The 14,541-nt window shown below is 35.7% G+C and overlaps 1 long non-coding RNA gene across 1 annotated transcript in view; it reads right to left on the bottom strand.

The window, feature by feature from the left end:
- Window positions 1-14,541, bottom strand: part of LOC126954528 (uncharacterized) — a 55,987-nt gene that overhangs the window by 26,701 nt on the left and 14,745 nt on the right. The window contains exon 3 of the long non-coding RNA XR_007725630.1: window positions 13,841-13,979. This is a non-coding gene — a long non-coding RNA (uncharacterized LOC126954528). The remainder of the gene's footprint in view (window positions 1-13,840; window positions 13,980-14,541) is intronic.

The following is a 14,541-nucleotide window of genomic DNA, read 5'->3' as shown; positions in this document are numbered from 1 at the left end:
CAGGCGCCCGCCACCACTCCTGACTAATTTTTTGTATTTTTACGGGGTTTCACCATGTTAGCCAGGATGGTCTTGATCTTCTGACCTTGTGATCCGCCTGCCTCAGCCTCCGAAAGTGCTGGGATTACAGGCGTGAGCCACTGCGCCCAGCCAGTTTGCCAGTATTTTATTGAGGATTTTTGCATCGATGTTCATCAGGGATATTGGTCTAAAATTCTTTTTTTTGTTGTTGTGTCTCTGCCAGGCTTTGGTATCAGGATGATGTTGGCCTCATAAAATGAGTTGGGGAGGATTTTGTCTTTTTCTATTGATTGGAATAGTTTCCGAAGGAATGGTACCAGCTCCTCCTCGTACCTCTGGTAGAATTCAACTGTGAATCTGTCTGGTCCTGGACTTTTTTTGGTTGGTAGGCTGTTAATTATTGCCTCAATTTCTTGTATAAGATAATTGTGGTGGTACCTCTATGAGTCTGCAAGAAACACAGGGTTACTGGACTTAAAGCAGAAACAGCTTAGATCACAACATCAAAGTCATTTTGAATAACTGGAAAGCCTTCCCAAGAAGGATGGTTGTAAATAAGCCCAGACAGTGATGACTACAGTAACTACCTAACTCTTCAATGCCCAGACACCAAAAAACATACAATGGAGACACAAAAAATAAAAAGCAAGAAACTAAATTTGATATATCACCAGCAAAAATCAATCACCTTCACTGTAAGGAAGACACGAAGGAAAGAAAGAAGCAAGGGAAGATGACAAAACAATCAGAAAACAAATAACTGAATGGCAGGAGAAAATCCTTACTTATCAATAACAACATTGAATGTAAATGAATTGAACACTCCAATCAAAAGACACAGATTAGCTGAATTGATGAAAAAACACATTTCACCTATAAAGACACACCTAGACTAAAAATAAAAGGATGAATAAAGCTATTCCATGCCAATGGAAACCAGAAAATAGCAGGAGTTGCTGTATGTATATCACACAAAATAGATTTAAAGACCAAAACTACAAGAAGAGACAAAAAAGTCACTATATAAAGATAAAGGAGTCATTCTAGTAAGAGAATATAACAATTTTAACTACATATGCACCCAACACTGGAGCATGCAGAAATATAAAGAAAATATTATTAGAACAAAAGATAGAGATAGTCCCCAATACAATCACAGGTGGATATTTTGACACCTCACTTTAAGCATTGAACAGATCTTCCAAACAGAAAATTAACAAAGAAACATTAGACTTAATCTGCACTATAGACCAAAAGACTTAATAGACATGTTCAGAACATCTCATCCAAGAGCTGCAGAATATACATTCTTTTTCTCAGTGCATGAGTCATTCTTTTTATAAATATAATATCAGTTAATAATATATTTATAATAGAAAATATTAAATATGTTATTTTATAAAATTAAAAAGTTATAATTACATTTTACATGAGTTTTTCTAGAAAAATTTTAATACATCCTAAGTTGTTCATTTTATTTAGAGATGGACACAATTTTTCATTAGTTAACTATATTTATTTTTAATCGTTTTGTGGGTGGAATTATTGAAACATTGCCAAGCCAGCCACTATTTTAAAACTGCAATAGCTGGCACATTTGGAAAATTTATAGATGTAGAAAAGTAATTTAGATACAGAGTTAAATTTCAGAAAAACAGAACTATGAAAGAAATTATGACCACTATATATGTGTCTTTTTGTTGTTTTAAAGCTTTCATCAAATTTTCTCATAAAATGTTTAATTTTATGAGAAAAACACTTATTAACTACTTACATATGAAAAATGTTGTTCTGTAAGTAGTTCAACTTGTAAAATATAGTTTTGCTTGTAGATATTACTTCATAAATTTTCATAGGCTACATTATGAACATGTCTATTAATATACTGATATTTTTTCATTTTATTTTATTTTCTAATATTGATACTCTTATAATCCTGATACAACACTTTCTTAAAAGAAAGCCATTCTTAGTTAAAGTAATAAATAAGGTATACACATACACATTAATTAAGTAAATGAGTTCATCAAAAGTTCTCTAGAAAATATGCTGAAAATATTGTTAAAATATGTACAATAAACTAACAAATTGGCATAATAAATAAATATAGATTCTCAACTTATGTTACCTGAAATGCATCAATATAATTTCAATAAATATTTGCTCATCGTATTGGAAAGGTAATTTGGTTATACTTAGATTAAGAATTGCATTAAAAAGTATTTTTAAGTGAAATAATCAAATTCTATATAAAATATTACATTACTAACCTAACCTTATCTAACTTAAAACAGGAAAAAATGTTTGAGGATATTTTACATATTACTAATTTAAAAAATTGGTTCACTTACTGAAATCATAACGTGTTTTTGTAATATAAAAGGGATTTGCAGATTGAAAAGAAGCTATGAATAAAATATCAAAATACCAGTTATTATAGCTTGCCACATTATTTAGCCTTTTTTGTATTTCACCATTCCTTTTTAAAAATGTATTAAAATATCACCTAGTGTGTTATTTTATATTAATATTTGAGGTTCCATTTTTTTTATTTGATTTTTTTTGACCCAAAGAAATATGTACCAATTGATTACGAATGGAAAAATATGATATTATTTTTCTTTGAAAATATGTATCTCATTTTTGTGCTCTTTACAGCTACTAATGAGCAAGAGGCTATTTTAAAATATTGTGAAGTCTTTATTTTGTATAATAAACAACATTCTATAAGTCATCGCTCTTGTGATCTAGTTAGAAATTTCATGATATTTGATCAGGAATTAAGAGTGAGATGTATAGATTAGTATAAAAAGCCTGCATTATCATGAAAAGCCTCTATAGATTAGAAGAGACTATTGTCATCAATGTAATTCGTATACATTCAAAGTGGTCTTCAGTATTGGATTTTCTTTGGAAATCTATATTCTTGGAGAGTTACCAACAATTTTAGTACATACAAAAGAGAGCATAAGAATCACTGAAATTAAGCCACTTGAACATCAGTTCATTTGTTTTACAGAATTCTAGAGTGAGACAAGTTCTTCAGGTCTAATATATGAAGATTTCCTGTGCAAAATATTTGTTTTGTATTCATTCAAAACTGAGAGAACATTCCCAGTCAAGATGGCCAAACAGGAGCAGCTCCAGTCTGCAGCTCCCAGCGAGACCAATGCAAAAGTTTGCTGATTTCCGCATTTCCAACTGAGGTACCCAGCTTATCTCATTGGACTGGTTAGACAGTGAGTGCAGCCCATGGAAGGCAAGCAGATGTAGGTTGGGCCATTGCCTCACCCAAGAAGCACAAGGTGCTGGGGAATTTCCTCTCCTAGCCAAAGGAAGCCTTGAGGGACCTTGCTGTGAGGGACAGTGCTATCTGGCCCAGATACTATGCTTTCTCCATGGTCTTCACAACCTGCAGACCAGGAGATTCCCTCAGGTGCCTGTACCACAAGGTCCCTGGGTTTCAAGCACAAAACTGGGTGGCTGTTTGGGCTGACACTGAGCTAGCTGCAGGAACTTTTTTCCTGCCCCAGGGGGCCTGGAATGCCAGCAAGACAGAACTGTTCACTCCCCTGGAAAGGGGGCTGAAGCCAGCGAGCCAAGTGTTCCTTCTCAGTGGATCCCACCCCCATGGAGCCCAGCAAAGATCCACTGGCTTGAAATTCTCACTGCTAACACAGCAGTCTGACGTCGGCCAGGGACTCTAGAGCTTGGTGGAGGGATGGGGGACTGCCATTACTGAGGCTTGAGTAGGTGGTTTTCCACTCACAGCGTAAACAAAGCCACAGGGAAGTTCAGACTGGGTGGAGCCCACTGCAGCACCACAAAGCCTTTGTAGCTAGACTGCCTCTCCAGATTCCTCCTCTCTGGGCAGGGATTTCTAAAAGAAAGGCAGCAGCCCCTGTCAGGGGCTTATAGATCAAACTCCTATCTCCCTGGGACAGAGAAACTGGGGAAAGGGCAGCTGTGGGCACAGATTCAGTAGACTTAAACGTTCCTGCTTGCTGGCTCTGAAGAGAGCAGTGGATTACCCAGCACAGTGCTGAAGCTCTGCTAAGGGACAGACTGCCTCCTTTTGTGGGTCCCTAACCCCCATGCCTCCTGATGGGGACTCACCTCCCAGCAGTGGTCAACAGATACCTCATACAGAAGAGCTCTAGCTGGCATCTGGTGGGACAAAGCTTTCAGAGGAAGGAGCAGGCAGCAATCTTTGCTGTTCTGTAGTCTCCGCTGGTGATATCCAAGCAAACAAGGTCGGGAGTGGACCCTTAGCAAATTCCAGCAAACATTCCGAAGAGGGGCCAGACTGTTAGAAGGAAAACTAACAAACAGAAAGCAATAGCATGAACATCAACAAAAAGAATGACCATACAAAAAGTCCATCTGAAGGTCACCAACAGCAAAGACCAAAGGTAGATAAATCCATGAAGATGAGGAAAAACCAGCGCAAAAAGGCTAAAAATTCCAGAAACCAAAATGTCCTTTCTCCTCCAAAGGATCACAACTCCTCACCAGCAAAGGAACAAAACGGGATGGAGAATGAGTTGTACAAATTAACACAAGTAGGCTTCTGAAGGTTGGTAATAAACAACTCCTCTGAACTAAAGGAGCATGTTCTAATCCAATGCAAGAAAGCTAAGAACCTTGATAAAAGGTTAGAGGAATTGCTAACTAGAATAACCAGTTTAGAGAACATAAATGACCTGATGGAGCTGAAAAACACACCAAAAGAACTTTGTGAAGCATACACAAGTATTGATGACTGAATCAATCAAGCAGAAAAAAGGATATCAGAGATTGAAGATCCTCTTAATGAAATAAAGCCTGAAGACACGATTAGAGAAAAAAAATGAAAATGAATGAGCAAACCCTCCAAGAAATATGGGACTATGTAAAAAGACCAAACCTACATTTGATTGGTGTACCTGACAGTGACGAGAAGAATGGAACCAAGTTAGAAAACACACTATCAAGGAGAACTTCCCCAAATTAGTAAGACAGGCCAACGTTCAAATTCAGGAAATACAGAGAACACCACTAAGATACTCCTCGAGAAGAGCAACCACAAGACACATAATTGTCACATTCACCAAGGCTGAAATGAAGGAAAATATGTTAAGGACAGCCAGACAGAAAGGTCAGGCTATGCACAAAGGGAAGCCCATCCAACTAACAGCGGATCTCTCTGCAGAAACCCTACGAGCCAGAAGAGATTGAGGGCCAATATTCATCAATCTTAAGGAAAAGCATTTTCAACCCATAATTTCATATCCAGCCAAACTAAGCTTCATGAGTGAAAGAGAAATAAAATCCTTTACAGACAGGCAAATGCTGAGGGATTTTGTCGCCACTAGGACTACCTTACAAGAGCTCCTGAAGGAAGCACTAAATATGGAAAGTAAAAACCAGTATCAGCCAGTGCAAAAATAAACCAAAATGTTAATACCATTGACACTATGAAAAAATTGCATTCACTAATGGGCAAAGGAACAGGCTAGCATCAAAAAAAAAAAAAAAAAAAAAAAAAAAAAAAAAAACAGGTTCAAATTCACATATAACAATATTAATCTTAAATGTAAATGAGCTAAGTGCCTCAATTAAAAGGCACAGACTGGCAAATTGGATAGAGCCAAGACCTATCGGCCTGCTGTATTCAGCAGAACCATCTCATGTGCAAAGACACACATAGGCTCAAAATAAAGGGATGAAGAAGGTTTACAAAACAAATGGAAAGAACAAAAATAAAATAAAAATCAGGGATTGCAATCCTAGTCTATGATACAGCAGACTTTAAACCAACAAAGACCAAAAAAGGCAAAGAAGGGCTTTATATAATGGTAAAGGGATCAATGCAACAAGAAGAATTAAGTATCCTAAATATATATGCACCCAATACAGGAGCACCCACATTCATAAAGGAAGTTCTTAGAGACCTACAAAGAGACTTAGACTCTCACACAATCCCACGTCAATATTAGACAGATCAACAAGACAGAAAATTAACAGGAATATTCAGGACTTGAACTCAGCTCTGGACCAAGCAGACTCAATGGACATCTACAAAAGTTTCCACCCCAAATCAACAGAATATACATTCTTCTCAGCACCACATCACACTTATTCCAAAATTGACCATGTAGTTGGAAGTAAAACATTCCTCAGCAAATGCAAAAGAACGGAAATCAAAACTGTTTGTCAGACCACAGTGCAATCAAATTAGAGCTCAGGATTAAGAAACTCACTCAAAACCGCACAACTACATGGAAACTGAACAACCTGCTCCTGATTGACTACTGCGTAAGTAATGAAATTAAGGCAGAAATAAATAAGTTATATGAAACCAATGAGAACAAAGAACCAACATACTAGAATCTTTACGACACAGCTAAGGCGGTATTTAGAGAGAAATTTATAGCACTAAATGCCCACAGGAGAAAGCAGGAAAGATCTAAAATGCACGCCCTAACATCACAGTTAAAAAAACTAGAGAAGCAAAAGCAAACAAATTCAAAGCTAGCGGAAGTCAAGAACTAACTAAGGTTAGAGCAGAACTGAAGGAGATAGAGACATGAAAATCCCTCTAAAAAAATCAATGAATCCAGGAACTGGTTTTTTGAAAAGATTAACAAAATAGGCCACTAGCCAGACTAATAAAGAGGAAAGGAGAGAAGAATCAAATAGACACATTAAAAAAAAAATGATAACGGGGAGATAACCAATGATCCCACAGAAATACAAACTACCATCAGAAAATACTATAAACACCTCTATGCAAATAAACTAGAAAATCTCGAAGAAATAGATAAATTCCTGGACACATACACCCTCCCAAGACTAAACCAGGAAGAAGTCGAATCCCTGAATAGACCAATAACAAGTTCTGAAATTGAGACAGCAATTAATAGCCTACCAAACAAAAAAAAAACCCGTGACCAGATGGATTCACAGCTGAATTCTATCAGAGGTACAAGGGGGAGCTGGTACCATTCCTTCTGAAACTATTCCAAATAATAGAAAAAGAGGGACTCCTCCCTAACTCATTTTATGAGGCCAGCATCATCCTGATACCAAAACCTGACAGAGACACAACACCAAAAAATTTTAGGCCAAATCCCTGATGAACATTGGTACAAAAATCTTCAATAAAATACTGGCAAACCAAATCCAGCAGCACATTTAAAAAGCTTATCCACCACAATCAAGTTGGCTACTTCCCTAGGATGCAAGACTGGTTCAATACACACAAATTAATAAATGTAATCCATCACATTAACAGAACCAATGATGAAAACCACATGATTATCTCAATAGATGCTGAAAAGACCTTTGATAAAATTCAACAGCCTGTCATGCTAAAAACACTCAATAAACTAGGTATTGATAGAACATATCTCAAAATAATAAGAGCTATTTATGACAAACCCACAGCCAATATCATACTGAATGGGCAAAAACTGGAAGCATTCCCTTTGAAAACCAATACAAGACAAGGATGCTGTCTCCCACCACTCCTATTCAACATAGTACTTGAAGTTCTGGCCAGGGCAGTCAGGCAAGGGAAAGAAAGCACATTCAAATAGGAAAAGAGGAAGTCAAACTGTCTCTGTCTGCAGATGACATGATTGTTTATTTAGAAAACTCCACTGTCTCAGCCCCAAAACTTCACAACCTGGTAACTTTAGCAAAGTCTCAGGATACAAAATCAATGTGCAAAAATCACAAGCATTCCTATATACCAATAATAGCCAAACAGAGAGTCAAATCATGAGTGAACTTCCATTCACAATTGCTAAAAAGATAATAAAATACCTAGGAATCCAACTTACAAGAGACGTGAAGGACCTCTTCAAGGAGAACTACAAACCACTGCTAAAGGTTTTTATGGTTTTGAGTCTTATGTTTAAATCTTTAAATTTTATGTTTAAATCTGCTAAAGGAAATAAGAGAGGAGATAAATAAATGGCAAAACGTTCCATGCTCATGAATAGGAAGAATGAATATCATGAAAATGGCCATACTGCCAAAAGTAATTTATAGATTCAGTGCTATCCCCAACAAGCTACCACTGACTTTCTTCACAGAATTAGAGAAAACTACTTTAAATTTCATATGGAACCAAAAAAAAAGCCTGTATAGCCAAGACAATCCTAAGCAAAAGGAACAAAGCTGGAGGCATCATGCTACCTGACTTCAAACTATGCTACAAAGCTACAGTAACCAAAACAACATGGTATTGGTACCAAAACAGATATATAGACCAATGGAACAGAACAGAGGCCTCAGAAATAACACCACACATCTACGGCCATCTGATCTTTGACAAACCTGACAAAAACAAACAATGGAAAAAAGATTTCCTATTTAATAAATGGTGCTGGGAAAACTGGCTAGCCATATGCAGAAAATGGAAACTGGACCCCTTCCTTACACCTTATACAAAAATTAACTCAAGATGGATTAAAGATTTAAACATAAGACCCAAAACCATAAAACCCCTAGAAGAAACCTTAGGCAATACCATTCAGGCACAGGCAAAGACTTCGTGACTAAAACATCAAAAGCAACAGAAGCCAACATTGACAATCGGGATCTAATTAAACTAAAGAGCTTCTGCACAACAAAAGAAACTAACATCAGAGTGAACAGGCAATCTACAGAATGGGAGGAAGTTTTTGCAATCTATGCATCTGGAAAAGGGCTAATATCCAGAATCTACAAGGAACTTAAACAAATTTACAAGAAAAAAATCAAACAATCCTATCAAAAAGTGGGCCAATAATATGAATAGACACTTTTCAAAGTAAGACATTGATGCAGCCAACAAACATACGAAGAAAAGCTCATCATCTCTGGTCATTAGAGAAATACAAATCAAAACCACGATGAGATACCATTTCACACCAGTTAAAAAGGTGATCATTAAAAAGACAAGAAACAACAGATGCTTAAGAGGATGTGGAGAAATAGGAACGCTTTTACACTGTTGGTGGGAGTGTAAATTAGTTCAACAATTGTGGAAGACAGTGTGGCAATTCTTCAAGGATCTAGAACTAGAAATACTATTTTCCTCAGCAATCTCATTACTGAGTATACACCCAAAGGATTATAAATCATTCTGCTATCAACACACATGCACACGTATGTTTATTGCAGCACTATTCACAATAGCAAAGACTTGGAACAAACCCAAATGCCCATTAATGTTAGACTGGGTAAAGAAAATGTGGCACATATACACCATGGAAGCCTATGCAGCCATAAAAAAAGATTGAGTTAATGTCCTTTGCAGGGACATGAATGAAGCTGGAAACCATCACTCTCAGCAAACTAACACAGGAACAGAAAACCAAACGCTACATGTTCTCACTCATAAGTGGGAGTTGAACAATGAGAACATACAGGAACAGGGAGGGGAACGTTGCACACCAGGGCCTGTCAGCGGGTGGGGGACTAGGGGATTGATCGTATTTGGAGAAATACCTAATGTAGATGATGGGTTGATGGATGCAGCAAATCACCATGGCACATGTATACTTATGTAACAAACCTAGACATTCTGCACATGTATCCCAGAGCTTAAAGTAAAATAAATAAATAAATAAATAACCAAGAAAATTATCTAAAAGTAGAAAATATCAAACTTTCTAATTTCCAATAAAAAATAGAAATTTGCAAAATACAACAGAACTCTGCAGTATTATTTGTTAAGGCAATGAGATTGGAAGTATTATCTTTTGAAAACAATCATAAACAACTGAACAATATGCAACAGTTCTTTTTAAGTGAGAGGGCTACTATCAAAAATAAATTGTTATATCGATTATATTACTATTGTAATAGAAACATGATAATTCATACTAACTTAAGCAGAAATGCTAGTAAGATTGTAAATTTAGGGATTGTAGTAATACTCTATGAGAGTCTTATTTTTCAAAGTGCTACGCTGCCAAATTAAATCTTGAATGGAAATTGATGTTTCATTTGATTCTATAGTTATTGACTTTGTCATGAACTTGCTACTCACTGAAGATAGTTATAAATGATTGCCCAGCTATTGATGGTAGGTAGAGAAGTTGCAAATTGAGCAATAGTTTCAACCTCCTATTCAGGATTCTCTGAATGAATGCTGTAGAAATGATAGGGGCTGGCATTTTGAGCCTTATTTATAATCACTACACAATCTCAGCCATTCAAGACAATTTTTTATATGATCACAATTGAATATTACTAATTAAAAGTTATAAAATGAGCATGCCACTTTAAAATAAAAAGTCCCACTTAAGAGTGAGAACATGCGGTGGTTTTTATTTTATTTTATTTTATTTTATTTTATTTTATTTTATTTTATTTTTGAGACGGAGTCTCGCTCTGTCGCCCGGGCTGGAGTGCAGTGGCCGGATCTCAGCTCACTGCAAGCTCCGCCTCCCGGGTTTACGCCATTCTCCCGCCTCAGCCTCCCGAGTAGCTGGGATTACAGGCGCCTGTCACCTCGCCCGGCTAGTTTTTTGTATTTTTTAGTAGAGACGGGGTTTCACCGTGTTAGCCAGGATGGCCTCGATCTCCTGACCTCGTGATCCGCCCGTCTCGGCCTCCCAAAGTGCTGGGATTACAGGCTTGAGCCACCGCGCCCGGCTATTTTATTTTAAAATTAAAAGTCTTATACTTTTCTTCTTTGGTATCTAAAAATCTATATTTTAATTGGTGGAAAATTCTTAAAAATGAATGACTACTTACTCATAAACTAATAAAAAAGCACTAAGAATTACATTAATATTGTATATTGTTCTAAAACATTTGTGATTGCAGCCTGAAATTTCCTATAAAAATATGTATTTTCTACAATGTGGAGTGAAAGGTAAACCTTGCTAGACAAGAGGGGAGTAAATTCTGAAATATTTGTACCCAATGTATATTTAACAATATAAATTGTAGGCTGGCTTAATTGTTTAAAACACATTTAAAATTATGTTATGGCTTTATGTTCTGAGATTATTAATTTGCTATAAATGTGTATATTTTAGGCTAGAATTGTTCTTTTTTGCTGAAATAAAACATCTTTTTGCCTATAGTATTGAATATATATATTTATTTTTGTCTGCAAAACATCAGTATTATTTGTAAGAAACATCAGTTACCAAGTGAAATAATACAAGGTAAAATAATTAGGAAATAGATAATCTAGTTAGACTACCATTTTCTGATAGCAAAACAATAGATTTTACTTTCTCTTCAAATTTAGTGAGCTCACAAGAACATGGATTACCTGTAAATCATTTAGGCTTTAGGCTTCTTTGGATTTGGAGTTACGATGTTCTTTTTATATTATGTTAAGACTATGTGGAGTTGAATAGTGACCTAATGATTATTTCTCCAATTAGGTTTGTCATTAATTTATTGCATTTTAGTAAGATTTCTATTTGTCTTTTGCTCCCCAACAATAAGCCAGATTCTATTTCTTGACAGAAGGCTTAGACGACAGAAGCAACTAACACTTCTGTCTGTTTATGACACTCATTTGAATGATGTATTCATGAGTTGGCAGAGGTGCAGCCATATAGCCTGGCATAGCTGATTATAATGTCTTAGCAAATGAAGAGGGCCCTAGGGCATTAAAAATTCTCAGCCATTAATATTGGTTTTGCCACAAGGCAGTTACATAAACTGACAGTTTGGAAGAGGCATGACTCCTTGCATACTCATACACTGATTACCTCTGAAATATCATTAATATTACTAAGTTCTCAGTTACTCATAGTCTAATATAAAGAGTCAGCCTTCCACTGTGGAAGCAGAATACATAAACAGATTTTCTTGGTGTTAATATGATTTCTACCACAATGCAATTTATCAGAATAAACATTTTTCCTTAAACAAAAATGATGAAAATATGGTAAAAAGAGTGAGTTTTTCTTCCCAGTATAAACTATACAATTAACTACAATTTTGCCTATGAAAATGTTTTGTAAATACAATAAAACTGTAATTAAAGATCACATAGATCATGTTTCCAAATTTTAGTCTTTAGAACTTGTCAACCTAAACAACACACAGACAGAGGCTACCTAAAAGAAAAAATGTGTATTCGGAAATAAATCACTGCAGTATAAATACACATTCCATAGTAACCTATGCACATATTTAGGAGGTGAAAGGAACAAAGAAGTTTTTGAAGAAAAATTAGGAGGATTAATCAATTGTTTTGAAACAATTATTATGTGTACAAAGATCAGTAGCAAGAATGATGCCAGTTCGAGATTCAACATGGAATTGGAGGGCAGGTATCTTTGCAAAAATGCTTTTTGTAAAAAGTTGCAATGGCTTTTGTGCAAGGTTGTGTTTTTTGCAGTTCTTTGTGATCGTTTTTGTTATCACTCATACAAGCATGAGAACCCTCTCTCATGGGCTTCCCTGGCTCTCTTTGTCAGGGTTTTCTCAACATTAGTGACTGCATTTTAATTCTGACAACTTTCACAAATTATATAAGGCTTCTTACAAAAAGAATTTGAACTTAGAGATCATTAAGAATTTTAATAAAAGTAAATTCTGTTAGAACACTAAATAAAATTTTTCTATTAAAAATGTTTTAAAACAAGATGACATCTTATGTAACAGCACATAACAATGCTAAAATTGTTACATTAAGAACACTTTACAATAAGTATACCGTAGATAATATTTAATACTAGTTACATGTTGATAAGAAATGTGAAACTAAGAAGTTGCTGAAGTATTCAAAATTAATCATTTAAAGGCTACAATTATATATTTCAATAATTAGAGTTATCCAATTAACCCCAATTTTCTGAAATATCAAGGGCAATATTGGAATCAATCATTTGAAATAAATTGGGTACCAATATCATATCTTAGGTATATTTTTAGATCCCATGGGGGAAGATAGGCTTTCTGCCACCACTTCTTAAGTTTTAGATCAGAGCTAATTTATTAATATAGCAAATTGAAGAGCAAGGCTTTAAAAAGTGTGTACTCAGTCATCCAATAACCCGGTTGCAGTATCTGTCTGCCTATATATTAAATCTAAATTCTTGAATTATATTTTAGTTGAATAATTACATCAATATCATATTCAAATCTTTTTTTATGGTTTTCATTCTCCATGCCCAAATTTGAGCAAAAGCAAGTAGATGAGAAAAAGACTGTTAACCATACTGATTATTCTTACTCTAAATAAATGACCACAAATCTCAGGCAAAACCTTTGAAATACCTTGCAATGCTTCTACTTTCTCTAATCAGTCATCACTTCTAATCTCTGAGAATGATCTTTTATGTCCTCTTTACTTTCTTAACTCTTTCGACTCAGGACATTGCTTTGTATTCCAATGAGAAAATTTAAGCAAACAAGCGAGCTACTTCATGTTCTCAGCAGCAGATCCACTAATCTGACTAAAGCAATACATGTATTAGCTGCTCTCTTGCTAGAACTGCTGAACTTCCTCTATGTGCCACGAATCTCGTGTACTCTTGAAATCGAGGGAAATAGCTCTTATAATGCTTTATGTATAGTCCTACTTCATCAAATTTTTCTTTCTTTTACCTAATAACCCTTATCCCATACCATATAAATAAATTTCCTAGAAACTATACCTACACCTCCAGATGTTTCCTCATTAGTCTGTTTATAACAAAACTTCTCAAAAAATGTATACATAACATTTCTCACTTATTTATCTTCCTGTTTCTTATTAACTAAATCCAGGACTTGTTTTCTCTACCACTCCACTGAAACTTGTGTATCAAATTTAAGAACAGCTTGCATCTTGGCCAGTCTGAAGTCCAATACTTTTACATTACATTACCTGATCTCCCAGGAGCATCAATGTCTCCTTCCTGAAATACTTTATTTGCATGATTTCCTTGCCACAGCAGTGTCCTTATGTTTTTTCCCTTATCTGGCTGTTCATGAAATGAGATATTGAGCTGGTCAATTAAGGTAACCTGCCAAAATGAAAGTATCAAGTCAGTCTTTATTTGCTTATTGTGACAGTGCAAGCAAGGAGCAAATGAGGGAGGCACCAACTCCCAGTATTACATTTTTTTTTTTTTTCCAGCGTAATTGCACTGTGTTAAGATCTGGTGGATTCAGCACAAACAGGGAAAATTGCTTTACTGTGAAAAAGTCCTGAACAGAAGGCCTTTTAATGGATCTGTGGGGCAGAGGGAGAAAGATAGGAAAGAGCTAGGAGTAGAAAAATCCTAAGTAAAGAGGAAGAAAAGTACAAGACTCTGATAAAGGGTTTCTGGCAGAGGCACTTGAGAAGTGCTTTAACAAAGGCCTTAGATATGAGGGCCTCTGAATAATGGTGCCTGAGTTAACAAGGCAAATGAGTGTCTGAGCATGGTTTGCCAAGATAGGGAGAGAGTGCCTGAGCCTTTTACTGCAAATCTTTCCAATAAACATATAATGCATACCTAAACCCAAGTTTGGTGAGGGGAAGACAGCTTCTACCAACGAGGCCAGACAGACAAAGCTTTGCCATTACCTATGGTTAAGCCTGAT

This window comes from Macaca thibetana, chromosome 5, assembly GCF_024542745.1.
Source record: "Macaca thibetana thibetana isolate TM-01 chromosome 5, ASM2454274v1, whole genome shotgun sequence".
NCBI lineage: Eukaryota > Metazoa > Chordata > Mammalia > Primates > Cercopithecidae > Macaca > Macaca thibetana.
Note: the sequence above shows the minus strand (reverse complement) of the source record. Positions and strands in the feature narration are given on the sequence as shown.